Source organism: Lissotriton vulgaris, unplaced genomic scaffold, assembly GCF_964263255.1.
Source record: "Lissotriton vulgaris unplaced genomic scaffold, aLisVul1.2 SCAFFOLD_9393, whole genome shotgun sequence".
In the NCBI taxonomy this organism is placed as follows: Eukaryota; Metazoa; Chordata; class Amphibia; order Caudata; family Salamandridae; genus Lissotriton; species Lissotriton vulgaris.
Genome location: NW_028244831.1, coordinates 35,930 through 43,545, shown reverse-complemented (window position 1 = coordinate 43,545; position 7,616 = coordinate 35,930).

Genomic DNA, 7,616 nt, shown 5'->3' with positions numbered 1-7,616 from the left:
TTGGTGTTAAATGTTTGTGTGTGGTTGTAGTGTGATAGTGTTTTTTTGTTGAATGATACTGTTTTGTTGGTCTAGAGTGATGTTGGTGTGTTGCTGAGTGATGTTAGTGTGGTGCTTAGTAATGCTGTTGTTGTGATGTGTTGTTCTGTGCTAGTGATGAGTGGTGCTGTGTTGGTGTTTAATAATTACCAGCACAGCATATCTCAGCACCACAACAGTTGCACTTCTCCCAACAATGGCATCACTGATGTCCACGAATGCAACACCTAGCAATTCCACTTTATCATTCTGCACCCCCACAGTACCATTGAGCAACAATACAGCATCACTCTGCCCCACCACAGCCCCATTTAGCTCTCGAACAGTGCCATTCATACATACTACAGCTGTAATGATGACTTGTGTATATACACCTTGTTATAGAGTCCATTGATGTGTGTGTGTGTGTGCTTCATCAAAGAATCTATTTTTGTTTATTATGAAGTTTGTCTGCTGAGTAATGCTGTAGTGGTGATGAGTGGTGCTGTTGTGGTAATTGTGTTTGTGTGTAGTTGTAGTGTGATAGTGTGTTGTTGTTGAATGATGCTGTTGTGGTGGGGCAGAGTGATGTTGGTGTGTTGCTGAGTGATGTTAGTGTGGTGCTTAGTAATGCTGTTGTTGTGAAGTGTTTTTCTGTGCTAGTGATGAGTGGTGCTGTGTTGGTGTTTAATAATTACCAGCACAGCATATCTCAGCACCACAACAGTTGCACTTCTCCCAACAATGGCATCACTGATGTCCACGAATGCAACACCTAGCAATTCCACTTTATCATTCTGCACCCCCACAGTACCATTGAGCAACAATACAGCATCACTCTGCCCCACCACAGGCCCATTTAGCTATTGAACAGTGCCATTCATACATACTACAGCAGTAATGATGACTTGTGTATATACACCTTGTGATAGAGTCCATTGATGTGTGTGTGTGTGTGTGCTTCTTCAAAGAATCTATTTTTGTCTTGTATGAAGTTTGTCTGCTGAGTAATGCTGTAGTGGTGATGAGTGGTGCTGTTGTGGTAATTGTGTTTGTGTGTAGTTGTAGTGTGATAGTGTGTTGTTGTTGAATGATGCTGTTGTGGTGGGGCAGAGTGATGTTGGTGTGTTGCTGAGTGATGTTAGTGTGGTGCTTAGTAATGCTGTTGTTGTGAAGTGTTTTTCTGTGCTAGTGATGATTGGTGCTGTGTTGGTGTTTAATAATTACCAGTACAGCATAACTCATCACCCCTACAGTTGCACTTCTCCCAACAACGCCATCACTGATGTCCACGAATGCAACGCGCAGCAATACCACTTTATCTTTCTGCACCCCCAGAGTACCATTGAGCAACAACTCCGCATCACCCTACTACAGCAGTACTGATGACTGTTATGTGTGTATGCCTGGTGAAAGTTCCCATTGATAGCTGTTGTTGTGTGTGACTGTTAAAAGCGTTCAAGTTTTTATTGTATGACCTTTGTCTGCTGAGTCATGCTGTGGTGGTGATTAGTGGTGCTGTGGTGGTAAGTTTTTGTGCCGTTGTAGTGTGATAGTGTGTTGATGGTGAATGTGGGTGAGGTGTTGAGTGTGAGGGGATGATGGTGTGATGGTGACTGTGTGAGGGTGAGGGTGAGTGATTGTTGGCGAGGGTGAGGCTCTGAGTCTTATTGAGAATGTGAGTGGGTGTGCGAGGATGTGTTAGATTGTGTGAGTGTGTGAGTGTGGATGTGTGTGAGGGTGGGGTTGTGTGAGCGTGTGGGCATGTGAGTGTGTGGTAGAGGTTATGAAGTTGATTGAGGGTGTGTGAGTGTGTGAGGGTGAGTGAGTATGTGTGATGTTGAGGATGTGAAGGTGTGTGAAGGTGGGGCTCGTTGAGGATGCCTGAGTGTAATTGAGGGTAAAGCGTTGAGGGTGAGTGAGGGTGAGGTGTTGAGGCTCACTAAGGGTGAGGGTGGGTGAGCGTTAGTGAGCGAGGGTGATTGAGTTGATGAGGGTGATGTGTTGATGTTGAGTGAGGGTGATGTGTTGTGGTTGAGTCAGGGTGAGTAGTTGAGGGTCAGTGAGGATGAGGGTGAGTGAGGGTGAGGTGATGAGGGTGAGGGCCTGAGGGTGAGTGAGGGAGTCTGATTGTGGTTGCCTTTTTGAGGCTGTGGGTGAGTAAGGGTGAGGTGTTGAGGGTGATGGGCTGAGTCTGAATGAGGGTGAGGTGTTGAGGGTGAATGAGTGTGAGGGTGAGTGAATTTGAGGGTGATGTTTTGTGGGTGAGTGCGGGTGAATGATGGTGAATGACGTTGAGGGTGATTGAGGGTGAGTGGATGATTGTGTGAGGGTGAGGGTGAGTGATTGTGTGTTAGGGTGAGGGTGTGAGTCTTATTCAGAATGTGTGTGGGTGTATGTGGATGTGTGAGTGTGCGTGTGTAAGGGTGGGTGGTTTGTGATGTTGGGGCATGTGATGGTGTGGTTGAATTCATGATGTAGAGTGAGGGTGTTTGAGGGTGAGTGAGGATTTGTAGTGAGTGAGGGTGATTGAGTTGTTGAGGGTTAGTTCTTGATGTTGAGTGAGGGTGATGTGTTGTGGGTGAGTTATGGTGAATAGTTGAGTGAGGGTGAGGGTGAGTGAGGGTGAGGTGATGAGGGTGAGTGCTTGAGGGTGAGTGAGGGAGGCTGGTTGTGAGTGTGGTTTTGAGGCTGTGGGTGATTCAGGGTGAGGTGTTGATGGTGAGGGGCAGAAGGTGAATGAGGGTGAGGTGTTGAGGGTGAATGAGTGTGAGTGAAGTTGAGGGTGATATTTTGTGGGTGAGTGTGGGTGAGTGATGGCGAATGTCGTTGAGGGGGATTGGATGATGGTGTGAGGGTAACGGTGTGAGGGTGAGGGTGAGTGATTGTGGGTGAAGGTGAGGGTGTGTCTTATTGCGAATGTGTGTGGGTGTGTGAGGATGTGTGAGTGTGTGAGTGTTGTTGTGTGTAAGGTTGGGGGGTGTGTGAGGGTGGGGGCATGTGAGGGTGTTGAAGTCATGATGTTGAGTGAGGGTGTGTGAGGGTGAATGAGGATTTGTTATGTTGAGGGTGTGAATGTGTGTGAGTGTGGGGGTGGGTGAGGGTGCGTGAGTTAGATTGAGGGTGAAGCGTAGAGGGTCAGTGAGTGTGATGTGTTGAGGCTGAGTGATGGTGAGACTTGTTGAGCGTTAGTGAGTGAGGGTGATTGACTTGTTGAGGGTGATGTGTGGAAGTTGAGTGAGGGTGATGTGTTGTGAGTGATGTTGATTGTGTCACTGAGGGTGCGTTGTTGAGGGTGAGAGGCTGAGTGTGAGTGAGGACTAGTTATTGTGTTGAGGTTTTGAGGCTGAGGGTGAGTGAGGATTGAGTTGTTGAGGGTGAGGGGCTGAGTGTGAGTGAGGGATAGTGATTGTTTTGAGGTGTTGAGGGTGAGTAAGGGTGAGGTGTTGAGGGTGAGGGGCTGAGGGTGAATGAGGGTGAGGTGTTGAGGGTCAGTGAGTGTGAGGTCTTGAGGGTGAGTGAGAATGAGTGTGAGTGAGTGATTACGTAGTTGAGTGTGAGGTGTTGAGGGTGAATGAGGCTGAAGGTGAGTAAAGGTGAGGGTGAGGTGTTGAGTGTGAGTGTGGGTGAGTAAGAGTTGAGGACGAGGGGCTGAGTGCGAGTGAGTTGGTGAGTGTGAGTGAGGGGGAGGTATTGTGGGTGAGTGAGGGTGAGGTATTGAGGGTGAGTGAGGGTGTATTTTGAGGATGAGTGAGGGTGAGTTGTTAAGGGTGAGTGAGGGTGAGGTCCTGAGGGTGATTGAGCTTGAGTGAATGGAAGTGAGGGTGACTGAGGGTGTGATTGGCATATGTGATTGTCGCCCATGTGTTAATGTTGATTCTAATGTTAAAAAAACTATTTTTGTATGTGTATACGTTTTTAATTTTTTTTCGTGTATGTACTTAAAATGTGTATTATTTCTGTTGTAGTAAAGGGTATTACGCAATGTATCCCCTTTACGTTTGTTACGTAAGGGATGTTAGCGTTCTATCTTTTATTTGATGGTGATGTAATGTTGTGCGCTACGTTATTTTTAGTCAATCGCAGCTCTACGTTGTGTGACGTAGTGTTGCATTTGCCGTGCGTGAACGGGGCGCTTTCTACATTGGTGTGAATGTTTGAGCGGTAAAGGTGTGTTATTCCTCCGTCGTTGTTGGTGCGTCGTTGGAGTGGTAAGATGTACATTGATTAACATTGAGTACATGAATTAGAATGTATTAATACTTGTGTGTATATACGTGTTATTCATAATGTTTTATTATGATGTATGAGTGTTTTATTTGTATTTCGCATTGTGTATTATCGATGTTCGAGTTACAATCTTCTTTAGTAGTGTTGTAAAAGATATATGTTTGTTAAAAATTTTTTTTTCTAAAAGTTACATAAAGCAATGTTTTTATTTGTATGTATTATGTCTTTGACATTGCGTCCGTTGTGATTTCGCGCTGACTTTCCTTGTGTTTAGCAATATTTCTAGATCTTTATGCGAATGTTGGCTCGTGTTTAAGTTGATAGTTCGGGATGCATTGAGTAATCTTTGCTAGTGTCTTCCTGGAATGTATTTTCCGGCGTTTCGTTTCGCCAGAGGTGGCACTGTGATGTTTATTTTTTCCTCTGACTTAGCTTTTTCTTGTGTCATTTGTACCGGTCTGTGACTTGTTTCGCCAGTATTCATTTATTTTGTTTGTTGTCTTTTGTACTTAAAAGTATTATGTATGCACTGTGTATGTTTTTTTTTTTTCTGTGTTTCTTTTCTAATTTCTTCATTTCAGGGAATGAGCTGCAACGATCGACAGGTAATGACAATTTTATTGCCTTATTATGAAAGAGTGCCTTTGTGAGTTTTTATACATTTGTTGATGCATTTCCTTTTCGTGATGTTACTGTAATGATTATTTTCGGTCTTGCTTTGCTAGCACGTATTTCCTGTCTGGCTCCTATCATTTGAGTGTGCTTTGTATGTTAACAATGGCTGCTATTTCGTTTTATTGTTTGACATGGTTCTAGTTTCGTTTTCCCGTACGTGTTTTGCGGTCGCACTTGCCTTGTGTGTATTAATTTCCTCTTGCACGGCCTCCCTTATGTCCATTTCGCCAGCAATAGCACATTATTAACATTCGGCACCCCCACACTACAATTGAGCAACATGAGATCATCAGTCTTTGGCAGTAGAGCTGTATTTAGAACTCCCCCAGTCTCATTTAGATATAGAACTGCAGTACTGTACAGCACCAAAGCATGCTTGTATTGCTGTGATTGTGTGTGCAACGTAGCAAAAGTTCTTGTACAGTGTGCACTTTGGGCAGTTGGTGTGTGTGACTGTTGAAAGCGTGGCTTGATGGCTGTTTGTGTGGGTGTATGCATGGTGAAAGGATGCACTGATGACTGTTGTGTGTGTACGGCTTGTGAAAGTGTCCATTGCTAGCTAATAGTGTGTGTGCCTGTTAAAAGCGCACATGTTTGGATTGTATGTAGTTTGTCTGATGTGTAATGCTGTGGTGGTAATGAGTGGTGCTGTTGTTGTAAGTGTTTGTGTGTAGTTGTAGTGTGATAGTGTGTTGATGGTGAGTGAGGGTGAGGTGTTCAGGGTGAGAGGATGATGGTGTGAGGGTGACGGTGTGAGGGTGAGTGATTGCTGGCGAGCGTGAGGCTATGAGGCTTATTGAGAATGTGAGTGGGTGTGCGAGGATGTGTGATAGTGTGTGAGTGTGGATGTGTGTGAGGGTGGTGGTGTGTGAGTGTGTGGGCATGTGAGTGTGTGGTGCTTGGTGTTCTGTAGTTGTGATGTGTTGTTCTGTGGTAGTGGTGAGTGGTGCTGTGTTGATGTTTAATAATTACCACCACAGCATAACTTTGCACCACAACAGTTGCACTTCTCGCAACAATGGCATCACTGATGTCCCCGAATGCAACATGCAGCAATACCACTTTATCTTTCTGCAGCCCCACATTACCATTGAGCAACTACACTGCATTACTCTGCACTTCCACATCCGTATTTTGCACACCAACAGTCTCATTTAGACATAGTAGTGCAGTACCGATGACTGTTGTGTGTGTATGCTTGTTGAAAGTGGCCATTGATAGATGTTGTGTGTGTGACTGTTAAAAGGGTACATGTTTTGATTGTATGAGCTTAGTTTGCTGCAGTTGTGATGAGTGGTGTTGTTGTGGTAATTGTTTTTTTGTGTGGTTGTAGTGTGATAGTGTGTTGAGGGTGAGTGAGGGTAAGGTGTTGAGGCTGAGTGAGGGTGAGGCGTTGAGGGTGAGTGAGATTGAGGGTGAGTTAGTGTGAGGTGTTGAGGGTGGGTGAGGCTATGAGGGTGAGTGAGGCGTTGAGGGTGAGTGAGGGTGAGGTGTTGAGGGTGATTGAGGATGAGTGAGAGTGAGAGCAAGGAAGGTGTTGATGGGGAGGTGTTGTGCGTGATTGAAGTGGTGTTGTGGTGGTAATTGTTTGTGTGTTGTTGTAGTGTGATAGTGTGTTGAGGGTGAGTGAGGGTGAGAGTGAGTGAGACTGAGGGTGAGGTGTTGATGGTGAGTGAGGGTGAGGAGTTGAGGGTGAGTGAGGGTGAGAGGATGAGGGTGAGTGAGGTGTTGAGGGTGAGGTGTTGAGTGTGATTGAGGATGAGTGATAGTGTGGGTGAGTGATGTGTTGAGATTGACTTAGGGTGAGGCGTTGAGGGTGAGTGAGGGTGAGGTGTTGAGGCTGAGGGTGAGTGTGGGTGAGGCGTTGAGGGTGAGGCATTGTGTGTGTTTGTAGTGTGATAGTGTGTTGAGGGTGAGTGAGTATGAGGGTGAGTGAGGGTGAGAGTGAGTGAGAATGAGGGGGAGTTGTTGATGGTGAGTGAGGATGAGTGAGGGTGAGGAATTGAGGGTGAGTGAGGGTGAGAGGCTGAGGGTGAGTGAGGTGTTGAGGGTGAGGTGTTGAGTGTGATTGAGGATGAGTGATAGTGAGGGTGTGTGATGTGTTGATGTTGACTGAGGGTGAGGCATTGATGGTGAGGTGTTGAGGCTGAGGGTGAGGAGCTGTGGGTGAGTGGGTGAGGCGTTGAGGGTGAGGCATTGAGGATGATAGAGAGTGAGGTTCTGAGGGTGAGGGTGTGAGTGTGGGTGAGGCGTTGAGGCTGAGTGAGGGTGAGGTATTGAGCGTTATTGTTGATGAGTGAGAGTGAGTGTGAGTGAGGAGTAAAGGGTGAGTTGTTTAGGGTGAGTGAAGTGTTGCTGTTGTGGTAAGTGTTTGTTTATAGTTGTAGTGTGATAGTGTGTTGACGATGAGTGAGGGTGAATGAGGGTGATGTTTTGAGTGTGAGTGAGGGTGAGTGAGGGTGAGTGAGTATGAGAGTGATTTGTTGAGTGTGAGGTGTAGAGGGTGATTGATGATGATTGAGATTGAGGGTGAGTGCGGAGTTAAGGGTGAGGTGTTGAGGGTGAGTGAAGTGAGGGTGAGTGAAGTGTTGCTGTGTTGGTAACTATTTGTTTGTTGTTGTAGTGTGATAGTGTGTTGACGGTGAGTGAGGGTAAATGAGGATGAGGTGTTGAGGGTGAGTGAGTATGAGGGT